Here is a 14908-nt window from a genome sequence, read left to right on the forward strand (position 1 = left end):
AAAAGTAGAAGTACTCAGTAGCACTTGAAATGTTTTAGCTCTATGAAACCTGATGTACTTATATGATTCTGTTTTCTTCAAGTTTGTATCTTGTTGGTCGAATGCACTTCTTGTAAGTCGCTTTGGATAAAAGCCTCAGCTAAATGCAATGTAATGTCAGATCTTGTTCTTGAGTAAAAGTAGAAGTAGGCTACTCAGATCTTGTACTTGAGAAAAAGTAGAAGTACCAGAGTGTAGGAATACTCTGTTACAGTAAAAGTCCTGCATTCAAAATGTTCCTCAAGTAAAAGTAGAAAAGTATTCTCATCAAAATATAGTGAAAGTAGCGACAGTAAAAGTAGTCATTGTGCAGATTGGTCCATTTCAGAATAATATATATGATATGTTTTATAATGATTGATCATGAAAGTGTTCTCAAAGCTGGTAAAGGTGCAGCTAGTTTGAATGACTTGTATACTGCAGGGTAGCTGGTGGATTTACTCCAGGTGGAACTAAAGTCTGATTTAACAATTGATTATATTTCACATCATTCATCCACATCTGTAAAGTAACTAAAGGTATTAAATACATGTAGTGGAGTAAAAGTACACCATTTACCACTGAACAGGCCCGGACTGGCCATCGGGAGCTCCGGGAGGTTTCCCGATGGCCTGGCCCGCTAAGCGGCCTGCTGGCCTGAGGATTTCTTTTATGTATGTATTGTGAACGCAACGCTGCGCAAATGTGGGTCTGACTCTGCCTCCCAGAGGGTGACTGGCTGTCTACATGATGTGGCCTGCCGACATGGCCACTTTCATACAGACCATACACTAATGCCCTCGATTGGTCTCGTCTCTGTGCGTCATTCAAGCTCGGGAGGGTGTGTGTGTATGTGTAGCGCGAGCGAGCGAGAGAGAGAAAGCGAGCGCACCGGTTACGTGTAGGCTATTGTTGTTGTTAGCATCTGGTGCTAGCTAGCTGCGCTAACGGATATAAGGAGCTGTTTCAACAACAAGGTGGAGGAGAGTCTTCTCCTGTCAGACTGAGAGACTGATAACTACAGCTCAGGTGAGGTAAAGGACTCTCTGAGTGTTTAGATAGTTAACTTAGTTCTCAGTTGGTCACGATTCATGTAAACACATATTTCCATTTGAAGGGGGAGTGATTAGTAAAATATGCATGAATAATAATAAAAAAAACGTTAACTAGGTGAAAAAAGGTAAGATAAACTTTAAAAACGTGCTGAGAGCTAAAACTAGTCTTCTTTGCTGCTGCCTCAAAGAGGAGAAGGGGGGAGAGGGGGGAGAGGGGGGAGACAGGTGAGGCTGGTTCAGGAGCCCAGACACACTCACAACTATAAATGAACCAAAAACAAATAAATAAACAAGTTTCAATGTTTTTTCATATTGGATATGGTGTGTTATTGGTTATGGCCATGTTCTTATGATTTTATGATTATTTAAATGTATACAGTTTTGTTTCATATGGGTGTAGTCTCTCTTTTTATTTCCCCCTCAAAGTGCACTAGATTGATGCATTTAAGTCCAACATTTAAAAAAAAGTCTTACCGAGGGAGCATGCCCCCGGAACCCCCCTAGCCTAGAGGATTTGAGGTCCACCCCCACTTAAAAGATGTTCACATGAATAGTTTCCTAAATAGATTTGCACATTTGTTTAAATAGTTACCCATGTCCATATGTTTATTTTTTTGTAGTAGATTTAGATGGCTATCACTATGGGCAGCAACGCTAAAAATATTGACAAATAAATCCAGCAAAATGGCACAAAAAACTGGTAGTGGCCTGGCTGGGTGTATAATTCCCGGCCTGACTTATTGTCCCAGTCCGGCCCTGCCTCTGAACTGTAGTGGGGCAGAAGTAGTAGCATAACATGGAAATACAAAGTAAAGTAAAGTACCTCAAAATAGTACTTAAGTACCGAACTTCAATCAAAGTGAACTTTATTATCAATATCTCTGATTGTGTTACAAACAGGGAGACCAATATTCAGTTTCACACTGTCCCAAAGATTACAAATATATACAACAAATCTACACATATATATATATATATACACAAACAATAGACAAAATAAAGATAGAAAGATCTTAAAAAGACACATAAATAAATATATAAAAATAGCAGTCAGGTAGATTGATAGATGACAATTAATGAATATGACAACGTTACAAATATATAAAATGTGTGTAATCACTGTCCATAGCAGCAAGTGGAAAGACAAAAAGTGTCTGATGCAGGCTGTGTGTGTGTGTGTGTGTGTGTGTGTGTGTGTGTGTGTGTGTGTGTGTGTGTGTGTGTGTGTGTGTGTGTATGTGTGTGTGTGTGTGTGTGTGTGTGTGTATGTGTATGTGTATGTGTATGTGTGTGTGTGTGTGTGTGTGTGTGTGTGTGTGTGTGTGTGTGTGTGTGTGTGTGTGTGTGTGTGTGTTTGGTTGAAGCGTGTTCACATCTGCACGCCAAAGTGTGCTGGATTGCCCCCTGTGATGGATAGGTATATACATTTATTGATCATAATTTGGTTCCTCTTCCTCTTCCTCTTCCGCTAAATTCTGAGTACCTTACACAGGGTGTGTCAGAAATGTTTTACATAGATTTGTTTAGCCATCCTAGTTCCTTATCAGACACAGCCAGCAGTTTTTACTCCCCTCACTTTGTGCTCTGTCAGTGATCGATTGATCTATCCATCTATATATCTGCCTTTGCGACTTGGATATATTTTTCCTGTCGACCTGTTGGGCTGGTTTCTCCATCCTCTGCTTCATCCCTAAAGGTTTGTCTGCTTTTTAGATATCTGTGCTCATTACCAGCTGGGTTTTGAAATTGAACTTCATTACAAACTGTTCCTGTTTGTTGCATTTGGGTTCAAACTCCTCGTACGTGTGAACCCACCTGGCTATAAACCCGTCTCTGATTCTGAAACACTCCCAGTTAGTACTGAACTGCTGTGAGGTGAGTTTGAGTTATAGTACTTTATATATGAACAGTTTCTTCCCACTTTAACAATACTGAACATATTTTTCCAGTGTTAAGGCTGCCAATCAGAAGTTAAATCCATTTCTCACTTATGCAAAGAGTTCTATTCTAAAAGGATTTCTTCTCAAATGATCAGGAAATTACGTTGTAAAAACAATAACTCATCTCTCTCGTTCAGATTAATGTGGTCTGTTTTTTTTTTTTTTCTTCTTCGCGAAACGCTTTAGTGTAAAATGTCCTTCTTGGGTTATCGTACACACGTAGCTACGTACGTACGTAGCCACGTGTGTACAGCTATCCAATATAGCGGACTAATAACTCTTGCTCGAACAGTGTGAATCGGGAAGTCGCAGAAACCAAACTCGTCTTTAAAATCCCTTTGACTTCATTCTCCGATGAAGACTGCTTTTGGGTTCATTGTGTTCATTGTGTTCATATCGATCGGCCAATCGGCTACAGGAGGTGAGAGTTATATTAGGAAAATAACGTTCTTGTCGAAAGGCCTCGTAAAGGCCTCGGAGCTTTTTTACTATTTTTATCACAAAAATAACTGTTTTAAGACAGTCAAGCTTCGGCCCTCAGATTTGACCGTGTCTTTGTGCTGCTTTACATTAGACTAACGTAATGTACTATCAGCAACAAGCTATTGAGAGGGACCGCTAACAATATGCTAACGCACCTCAGGCCTTCTTTGTTTTTCTTTGTAGGAGCCATTGTTCTATGTTGCTAAATACAGTTGTTTTTTAGACTGTTTGTTTGAACCAGTGTATTTTCACTTTATATATACAGCTTGGTTTTTTTGTCACGATGTGTGCTCGGTGCTCCACCCGGTAGCTAACCTGCTGCTAGAGAGCTAACCTGCTACTAGAGAGCTAACCTGCTGCTAGAGAGCTAACCTGCTGCTAAAGAGCTAATGCTGCTTACTTACTCTTCCTGCATAGACGTTATTCAGTGATCCATCGGTATCCAGTGGTGTAAAATAACTAAGTACATTCACTCAAGTACTGAACTTAAGTACAATTTTGACATACTTGTACTTTACTTGAGTATTTCCATTTTTTGCAACTTTTTACTTATTTTATTTAATACCTTTAGTTACTTTACAGATTTGGATGAATGATGTGAAATCTAATCAAGTGTTAAATCAGACTTTAGTTCCACCTGGAGTAAATCCACCAGCTACCCTGCAGTATACAAAGTCATTCAAACTAGCTGCACCTTTACCAGCTTTGAGAACACTTTCATGATCAATCATTATAAAACATATCATATCTATTATTCTGAAATGGACCAATCTGCACAATGACTACTTTTACTGTATTTTGATGATAATACTTTTATACTTTCACTTGAGGAACATTTTGAATGCAGGACTTTTACTGTAACAGAGTATTCCTACACTCTGGTACTTCTACTTTTACTCAAGTACAAGATCTGAGTACTTCTACTTTTACTCAAGTACAAGATCTGAGTACTTCTACTTTTACTCAAGTACAAGATCTGAGTACTTCTACTTTAACTCAAGAACAAGGTCTGAGTACTTCTACTTTTACTCAAGATCTGAGTACTTCTACTTTTACTCAAGATCTGAGTACTTCTACTTTTACTCAAGATCTGAGTACTTCTACTTTTACTCAAGATCTGAGTACTTCTACTTTTACTCAAGATCTGAGTGCTTCTTCCACCTCTGTAGTCATACTGTGATTCCCCTCTGTATAATGTGTGAGAATGCACTGCTGACTTTTGCCTTTCTTTCTCCAGTCACAGGGCTGAAGGCAAAGCCTGAAGAAGATGTCACTCTTCCCTGCAACTGTTCCACAGATGCTGCCATCACATTGTTGAGGTGGAACAGAACTGATCTGGAGGATTACGTGTTCTTCTACAGAGATAACCAGCTGATTGAAATATACCAGAATCTGAGTGTCCGTGGTCGTGTGGAGCTGAAAGACCCAGAGATGAAGAACGGTGACGGTTCGGTTGTCCTGAAGAACGTCAGCGTCAACGACACAGGAACGTACACGTGTTGGAGAAATGGGACGTTTGTTTCCTCTGTCCATCTGAGCGTCTCTGGAGGTGAGTTTGTGTTTTTCCTGAAGATTTCCACCATTGGCATACTGTAAAGATGTTGTTGATGACATCCTCTGGGATCGGTAGATAATGTCTGACATGAGTCTAGAGAGGAAAATAGATTCTGTTCTTCATCGCCTTCATGATGAGGCTGTTCTCCAACATGAGGAGGGATCCAGTCATTTCCTCACTATTTACCTTTTCTTTTCAGGTTCTGGGAACGAAACCATCAAAGAAAGCCCATGGGGTCCCAGAGAATACTGGAGTTTGTTCGCACTAGTTTGTTTCCTTGTTGTTGGTGTTGTTGTTATCATCATTTGTGGACACCTTTAAACAAATCAAAGAGCAAAGAGGGTGAGGAGATCAGAAGAAGGTGTTGATGAAGTAGAAATGCGCCAACTGAACGTCTGACATGTCCCAGACCCCTTTACAGCTGACTGTCCTCCATCACCTTCTTCTAAACAAAATCATCTCATCTCCATTAATATCTCATTTGTCATGGTGGAGGGGCTTAATAAATAACGGCCCATCCACACAGCGGCGTGCGTTGACCTTCAACATTCACTTTGAATGGGGTGACGTCACTTTTCGCCGAACTGCATTGTGGGAAGCGATGCGGAGCGTAGCTGGCGTGGCTCGCTGCAAAAGTTGAGCAATGTTCAACTTTTGAAGCCTCGGCAGAAGCGTCAGCCAATCGAATCATATGCCAGTGCAAGCTCTAGCCAATCAAACCGCTGCTTGTGGCGGGAGATTCATGTGATTGGTTGTTGGTCGAGTTTCAGACACGCCCGTCGGCAAGCGTCAACGCACGCCGCTGTGTGGACGGGCCGTAACCCTTCAATACGTGAGCCTGGGAGGGTTAGGGTTAGACCAAATGTGATTTATTTCCCCCCTCTGACGCTAAAAAATATCGCCCCAATTCCAAATCATCTTAAAATTGCTGTTCTCTAGTTAATTTGAAATTATAGTCAATTTATTAGAGGTAAATATTCTCAGCTGAGGGAAAACATTATTAAATTTAAACTTGTGGACAGTAGCGTGACATTAATGACACCAAACAAATCAATACAACTTATTTTAACTTTAATTTCTTCTGGCCAGAAACACATTTTATCTCCCTGTATTCCAAAGGGGACAGTGTCCGACCTAAATGCAGTTTTTAAGAGAGCTTTTTAGAGCTGTGAAATGCGCAGTTGGCAAACAGGTTGGCTAATAAGTGTATTCTTAAAAGGTGAGAATATCGATATTAAATCGATTGATTTTTGGGGTCAAGGGATTTTAGTTTTGTCGAGCGAAGTCAGAGAAAGCCTGGCTCTGTTGAACTCGCTTTGTAGTATCATAATAATAATAATAATAATAATAATAGCGCTTAAGGCTCAAAGACGCTTCACAAGCAAGCGGAGAAATAAAAAATAAAATGTAAAAACCCAAGGTGCAACGCTGTTTGTGTCCGTCATGGAAACGTGCAAACAGTTCAGAGTTTATTGATAAACTGCAAAACAAGAGACATTTAATATCGTCTTACAGATGTTAACAACTTCATGTTACCTTGTATTTTTTATTTAGGATCATATCGAGTCTGGAAAACATGAAACGTGTGCATTGATTGTAAAGTTTTGTATATTTACAGACTGTGGCAAAAAAAGAAACAGTTTATCAAAAAATGATTTGAAAACAACATGAGGTTTACACAAAAAAAAACACCATTAAAGATTTGGGGATTTAGTTAGGGGTCGGTTTGGAATCGGGCCATGGTCTCGTGTGTGATCAGTGATAAATGGTGATGGGTGTATTTTAAATATCAGCAGACTAAGGCTCCTTTCAGCTCTCAAAGTTGGGTGTAAAAGGTCTAAACTCTGTATCTATTGTGCTTGGTGTTACATTTCACGTGTGTTTTTGTTTTTACTCACGAATAGTGTCTGATTCAGGAACATGTATTAGCAGCTGATTTCTTTTCCTGTATATCTATACTCAACTCTGATCACTTTTTAAAATGTGCTTCAGGGATGTTTCTGGGTAAATCTGTAATGCGTGTTTTCTCATTCAAAAATATTAAAGGATGTGTCCTGGCTCCTCAGTTACGACTCCAGTTTAATCATTTTTAATTTAAAGGTTCACCTTTATACTCTTTAACAAATTGTACCTTCCAATACATGTACATTTCTTCCATACTTCACTTTAAGTACTAATACTGCAGTTTACGTAGTATTTGTTGTTGCATGCTGTATACAGACAATTATAACACCTCAAACTTTGACCATTTGCTCTTCCCCTATATCTGTAGTGCAAAGGATTGTGGGTCAGAAGTAAAGGTACTTTCACCTTTTTAACATATTGTTAAAGTAAATGTACAGAGGGAACAAATGCCTTTTTTATTGGAAACAATTATAGAAAATATTATTTGCAAGATATACTTCATTTCAGTAACACAGAATAATTTGGTTTTCTAAAACAAACAATCTTTTGAAACCAATGTAATGATGGTGTGCGAGTTATTATAGTATAATAAGTAAAGCACCTGTTACGTGCCAGGCAGGCTGTACTTGTGTTGTTTTCCTTCCCTCCTGCTTTGTTCTCTTCTCCCTGTTTTCTCAGCAGCTGATCAGTACCTGCCTGGGCACCTGAGTCTGACGGCTGATTGGATCCCCTCACCCTCAGCTGGCCTATCAGCAGCCAGGGCCGGTCATAAAGGAGGCACCCAAGAAGCCTTCTCCCTCTCTCACCCTGGGCCTGCTGCTGACCGAAGAGCCGGTGTTTCACTGCTTTGTGAATGTGTGTGTGGTGGGAGGTGGAGGAGTTGGGTAAGTTTGGGGTACCCTTTACATTTCATCACGCAGGTAACTAATGTTAGACACACAGGTTCGTGGTTTGTTCACACTTCTGTATTTTGCTTTGTCCAGTTTTTAGTAATTTGGTTAGATGCAGAGATAGGCCTGGTTTTGTTATACTTATTTATTTAGTTTGGCAAAATCTCCTTTGTCTCCTCCTCCTCCTCTTCCTCTTCCTCCTCTTCCTCTACACTGAAGAGTATTTATGGTCAGTTCTTTGTTGTTCAAGGAATAAACTTTTGTTAACATTTACGCTCACTCCCTCATGTTATTGGTTGTTGTGTGTTGTCTCCAGGTCCCCTAGACCTGAGTGGGGACGTAACACAAATTGGGGCTCGTCCGGGATATCCATTTTCCTGAGCTAAAGACAACCAATAATTGAGGAGTCATTGTAGGTGTTGTGCATAGGCTGAAAAAATGGGTTATGACGTACAGGATTTGATTGAAAGGCCAAGTGCTGATAAGTTGTATTCATGTCGCAAAGATGTTATGTTTTGCAGCTCACGTTAACATTTCAGTGGACAAGTATAGAGTAAAAGAGCTAAGAGGTGATTCTTGTAATCCCAGGCTTGTCAACTCAGCCTAGGGCTGATGTGTCTATTGATGACGATGGTGAACGTGTTGTTGGTGCTTCCTTTATAGAACAGAACGGTCGGGCTGTATTAGCTACACCTAGAGTTGACCAGGTTAATCCTGAGGCTCCTCCTGCAACGCTTCCTGGGTTTAAGGCTTTCTCTCCGGGTAGCTTTGGTGCAAGTAGTGATGCCAGACTGAAGGTTCGTCTTGCCCGTCTTCAGCTGGAGGTCCAGGAGAAGGAAATGGCACACAGAGCGGACTATGAACACAAACAGCAGATTCGCAAGTTAGAGATAGAAGCTGAGAAAGAGATCACGTTGAAGCGGCTTGAAGTTGATGCCCTGAGAATCTCTTCAGAGCAGACATTTGAGAGGTCAATACCTTCGCTTACAGTCTCTCATACTAAAAGTTGATGTTAGTAAAAATATTGCTTTGGTGCCAACTTTTAGAGAGTCGGAGGTTGACTCATATTTTTGTGCTTTTGAGAGAATTGCTAGTCTGGCTTAAAGACAAGTGGCCAATCCTACTTCAGTGCAAATTAGTAGGTAAAGCTCAGGAAGTGGCATCTTCACTTTCTTTGGAAGAAAGCTTACAGTACGAAGTGTTAAAGAGTCGATCTTGCGTGCTTTTGAGCTTTTGCCGGAGGCCTACGGACAAAAGTTCAGACACCATCAAAAGTCTGCTGCTCAGACATTTGTGGAGTTTACTCGAGAAAAGGGTGTTCTCTTTGATAAATTGTGTGCAGCTAGTGAAGTGAAGGATTTTGAATCCCTTTCGTCAGTTGCTTCTCTTGGAAGATTTTAAGAATTCTTTGCCCGAAAGGATGGTGATATTCTTAAATGAGCAGAAGGTCCCTTCAATGTCTAAGGCAGCTGTCTTAGCGAATGAATTTGTGCTCACTCACAAGACTGTGTTCTTCTTCCTTGCGCCCAGATAAAGCTTCAGTTTCACGAACAGGGAGACCTGATCTTGGCCCCACTACTTTTGAAAGGTCTAGAGGACCACCATCACCTCCACGGGGGCCTCGTGTTACTACTGCCATAAAACAGGTCACCTTATTTCAGAGTGTCTTTCCTTGAAGCGTAGACTGCAATTTTCGCAACGCTTTCAAAAGCCAAAAGGCATGGGTCTCATTAAAGCAGTGTCCCGATCAGACATAGAAATGTCCCGTGAAGATGATGTACCTGATCCCTGTTTCAAACCCTTTGTTTCACAGGGCTTTGTTTCTTTGACAGGGGATCCTAAAGACCAGCTGCCAGTACAGGTACTTAGGGACACAGGAGGTTCTCAATCTATTATTAGAGAAGGCATCTTACCTTTAACCTCCAGACCCTCATGTGGTTCAAGTGCTGTTGTTCAAGGTGTAGGCATGACACTAGTTGCGGCCCCCCATGCACAATGTTTATATTCACTCATCTCTTGTCAAAGGATTCTTTAAAGTAGCTGTCCTCCCTGCCTTGCCCACCAAAGGTGTGGATTAGTAATGACTTGGCTGGGGGCAAGGTTAGGCCAGTTCCAGAGGTCATTGACTCTCCTGATTTAAGTTTAGACGCAGGGAAATCAGCCGAAGTACTTCCTGAGATCTTTCCTGCTTGTGTGGTTACAAGGGCTCAGTCAAAGGAATATGGGGATGACTTGTCCGACTCTTTTCTTGCTACAGGGCAGTTTCTTGATGTCATGACCGTGTCGGACCGACTGCCAGAGGAGGCCCGGTCCGCTGGTGCAGGATCAACCAGTAACAGCTCAGATCAGAGCTTGTACAACTGCCTGCCACTCGGGAAGTATTCATGGCAGCCCAGCTTAGTGATGAAACACTTTCTAAATGTCTCTTCTGTTATCAGTCAGGAAGAGGCCAAGTCGAAGAAGATGGCCTACATTATGGAGGATGGCCTATTGATGCGTCGCCGGATTAGTGATGCCTGTGAGGAGTCAGACTCCTTTGCAACTTATCAGGTTGTCGTGCCAACAGCCTATCGTTTCAGGTGATGTCCTTGGCTCATGATCATCCGTGGTCAGGTCACATGGGGGTAACAAAAACGTATGAAAGAGTTTTAAAACACTTCTTTTGGCCAGGACTCAAGTCTGATGTAGTTCTTTACTGTCGAACATGTCATGTGTGCCAAGTTGCTGGTAAACAGAATCAGGTGATTCACCCTGCTCCTCTCATCCCCATTCCAGTAATGGGAGAGCCATTTGAAAGGGTGATTGTAGATTGTGTGGGACCCTTGCCTAAAACTGGAAATCAGTTTCTCTTAACTGTCATGTGTGTTTCCACCAGGTTCCCAGAAGCCATCCCACTACGGAAATTCACTGCCCCGGTCATCACCAAGGCACTTCGAAGTTGTTCTCCTTGTTTGGTCTACCGAAGGTGGTTCAAACAGACCAAGGTACTAACTTCATGTCTAAAGTGTTTGCCCGGGAACTTGACACCTTAGGTATCAAGCATGTGACATCCAGCCCATATCAACCTGAAAGTCAGGGGGCATTAGAGAGGTTTCACCAGACTATGAAATGCATGTTAAGAAAACATTGCCACGAGTCTCATAAAGATTGGGATGACGGTGTTCCTTTGGTGTTATTTGCTGCCCGTGAAGCTGTTCAGGAGTCTCTAGGTTTGAGTCCTGCTGAGCTAGTGTTTGGACATGAGGTCAGAGGTCCTTTACGAGTTCTTAAAGAGCATTTGATCATGCCAAAAAAAACGGTTTGCAGTATCCCGGAGTATGTCGCCAAACTTAGGGATCGTCTACATCGGGCCTGCTCCTTGGCTAGGGAAGCTCTGACCTCTACCCAGGGGAAGATGAAGAAACGCTACGACCAGAAGGCGGCAGCACGCTTGTTTCAGCCAGGTGACAAGGTGTTGGTTCTATTGCCTGTACCTGGTTCTGCTCTGTCTACTAAATGTTCTGGTCCTTGTGTTGTAGATAAGAAGCTCTGTGAAACAAACTACGTCATTCAAACACCTGACCCCAGACGTCCTACCAGAGTGTCATATCAACATGCTGAAGAGGTACTGCTCCCCTAATGACCATAATGAGTCTTACAAAGCTCACCAGGTGGGGACAACCGTCTATATAGAATTTTTTATTCATTGGGATAAACCCCTTGAGATGCACCATCTTGTTTTCAAGGGGGTCCCAACAATAGCAACAACTTACAGACATACATAAACAAAATGCAAAACATGACACACAAGACAAACCACATAGAGTCTGTTAAGTGAAATTCAAGCAATGCACACAATCATTACAATTTGAGAGACAGTCGAGCAAATCAGTTTCATCAATATCAGTTTAATTAATAACAAGTACAGACCAGCTGAGAGTGAGATGATAATGCATGTTTAAACATACCCAATGATGCAAGAGATCTAATAGCAGCAGGTCAAGTATTAAAGTCTGTTGGGGCTTTGAACATCAACGCTCTTCTGCCAATCAATTTGTTTGCAGAGGGGACAGAAATAAATCTGAACAGAAGTTCTAACTTGATAATTTGGCGAGTAAGGTACAAAATACTGCTTTAAATAAGGGGGGTAGTTAAGATAAGTGCATTTAAATATCAGCTGAAGCCAATGCGTGTCTTCTTACATTTAAAGAAGGCCATTTCAGTTGGCTATACATTGTGCAGTGATGTGTACGAAAAGGACAACCAAGAACAAATCTGCATAGTCTATTGTAGGCTATGTTGAGTGGAGCAAGATCTGATTTATGTGCATTTTGGGAGACAACCGTCTCTCCTATGGCTTCAGTTTCGAGGGTGAGCTCAAACGAGGATGAGTTGGTGATGCGCAGTGCAACACCACAGGGGGCAAGACTAAGCAATACTGAGGTATTATCTGATTTGCCCAATTACTTGTCTCATCTCCCTGATAACCAAGGAAGTGATATTCGGAAACTCATATTTGATTTTGAGTGTTTTTTTAATGGCACTCCCTCACAAACTTCTGCCCTAGCTCACGATGTGGTCTTGACCAACCCTTTGCCCATCAAACAGCGTGCGTGTAGGGTTAACCCAGTTAAGAGGGAGCTTATGGAAACGGAAGTCGAGTGTCTTCTTAAAAACTGATTTGCAAGGCCTAGTTCCAGTCCCTGGAGTTCCCTTTGTGTGCTAGACACAAAGTCGGATGGAAGTCCCAGATTCTGCGTTGACTTTCGCAAAGTTAATGCTGTCACTGTCCCCGATGCACACCCCTTACCGCTCATTGATGAATGCATCGAAGAAATTGGTCCTGCAAAATGTGTCAGAAAGCTGGCAAGTTCCTTTAACACAGCGTGCTTCTGATATCTCAGCCTTTGTGACGCCTGACAGCTTCCTTCAGAACGCTGTGATGCCTTTCGGTATGTATAACGCACCTGCCACCTTTCAGAGGCTTGTAAATCTTGTATTGGGACATGTTCCAAACTGTGAGGCATATCTGGACGACATTGTTGTCTATTCTAAAGACTGGGCTAGCCACATGTCTAACTTTAAGAGAGGTTTTTAAATGCTTGTCGGCCGCATCCCTAACGCTTAACCTTGACAAATGTGAGTTTGGAAAAGGTACCGTTCTCTACCTTGGTCAGCAGGTTGGTCGAGGTCAGATGTGCCCTGCTGATGCAAAGATCAGGACAATTGCCTCCCTCCCAGTGCCATCCACCAGGAGGGAACTTCACCGTTTCCTAGGAATGGCAGGGTACTATCGCCGTTTCTGCAGAAACTTCTCCTCGGTGGCGGCCCCACTCACTACGCTGACCAGTCCCTCAAAGCCTTTCGTTTGGTCCGGTGAGTGTCAACAGTCATTTGAGAGCCTTAAAGGTATTCTGTGTTGCACTCCTGTTCTTTCTGCACCAGACTTTTCTAAGCCCTTCAAGCTCGAGGTCGATGCCAGCGGAGTGGCGGCAGGGGCTTTTCTTCTACAAGAAGATGCACGGGGCATCGATCACCCCGTGAGTTACTTCTCCCGAAAGTTTAACAAACAACAGTTGAAGTACTCTACCATTGAAAAAGAAGCTTTAGCTATATTGGGTCCTTGCAGCACTTTGAGGTGTATATTGGCTCCAGTGTAAAACCTATTAATCTATACATTGATCACAATCCCCTGGTTTCTCTTTCAAGGATGTACAATCACAATCAAAGCCTTATGCGTTGGTCGTTGATTGTCCAGAACTTCAACCTTGACATAAGCCATAAAAAGGGGGCCGATAGTGTTCTTGCTGATGCACTGTCTCGTGCTATGTTAATGTTTATTGTCCAAACGTACTGTTTGGATTTATATGTGTGGGGGTGTTACGTGCCAAGCAGGCTGTACTTGTGTCGTTTTCCTTCCCTCCTGCTTTTGTCTCTTCTCCCTGTTTTCTCAGCAGCTGATCAGTACCTGCCTGGGCACCTGAGTCTGACGGCTGATTGGATCCCCTCACCCTCAGCTGGCCTATCAGCAGCCAGGGCCGGTCATAAAGGAGGCACCCAGGAAGCCTTCTCCCTCTCTCACCCTGGGCCTGCTGCTGACCGAAGAGCCGGTGTTTGACTGCTTTGTGAATGTGTGTGTGGTGGGAGGTGGAGGAGTTGGGTAAGTTTGAGGTACCCTTTACATTTCATCACGTAGGTAACTAATGTTAGACACTAGGTTCGTGGATTGTTGCCAATTCTGTATTTTGCTTGTCCGAGTTTTGGTTTCAGAGGATAGATGCAGAGATAGGCCTGGTTTTGTTATACTTATTTATTTAGTTTGGTAAAATCTCCTTTGTCTCCTCCTCCTCCTCTTCCTCCTCTTCCTCCTCACTTAAAGAGTATTTATGGTCAGTTCTTTGTTGTTCAAGGAATAAACTTTTGTTAACATTTACGCTCACTCCCTCATGTTATTGGTTGTGTGTTATTGTCTCCAGGTCCCCTAGACCTTAGTGGGGACGTAACACAAATTGGGGCTCGTCCGGGATATCTATTTTCCTGAGCTAAAGACAACCAATAATTGAGGAGTCATTGTAGGTGTTGTGCATAGGCTGAAAAAATGGGTTATGACTTACAGGATTTGATTGAAAGGCCAAGTACCGATAAGTTGTATTCATGTCGCAAAGATGACATGTTTTGTTTTGCAGCTCACGTTAACATTTCAGTGGACAAGTATAGAGTAAAAGAGCTAAGAGGTGATTCTTGTAATCCCAGGCTTGTCAACTCAGCGTAGGGCTGATGTGTCTATTGATGACGATGGTGAACGTGTTGTTGGTGCTTCCTTTATAGAACAGAAGGGTCGGGCTGTATTAGCTACACCTAGAGTTGACGAGGTTAATCCTGAAGCTCCTCCTGCAACGCTTCCTAGGTTTAAGGCTTTCTCTCCGGGTAGCTTTGGTGCAAGTAGTGATGCCAGACTGAAGGTTCGTCTTGCCCGTCTTCAGCTGGAGGCCCAGGAGAAGGAAATGGCGCGTAGAGCGGACTATGAACACAAACAGCAGATTCACAAGTTAGAGATAGAAGCTGAGAAAGAGATCACGTTGA

This window comes from Notothenia rossii (assembly GCF_949606895.1).
Source record: "Notothenia rossii genome assembly, chromosome: 4".
Classification (NCBI taxonomy): Eukaryota; Metazoa; Chordata; class Actinopteri; order Perciformes; family Nototheniidae; genus Notothenia; species Notothenia rossii.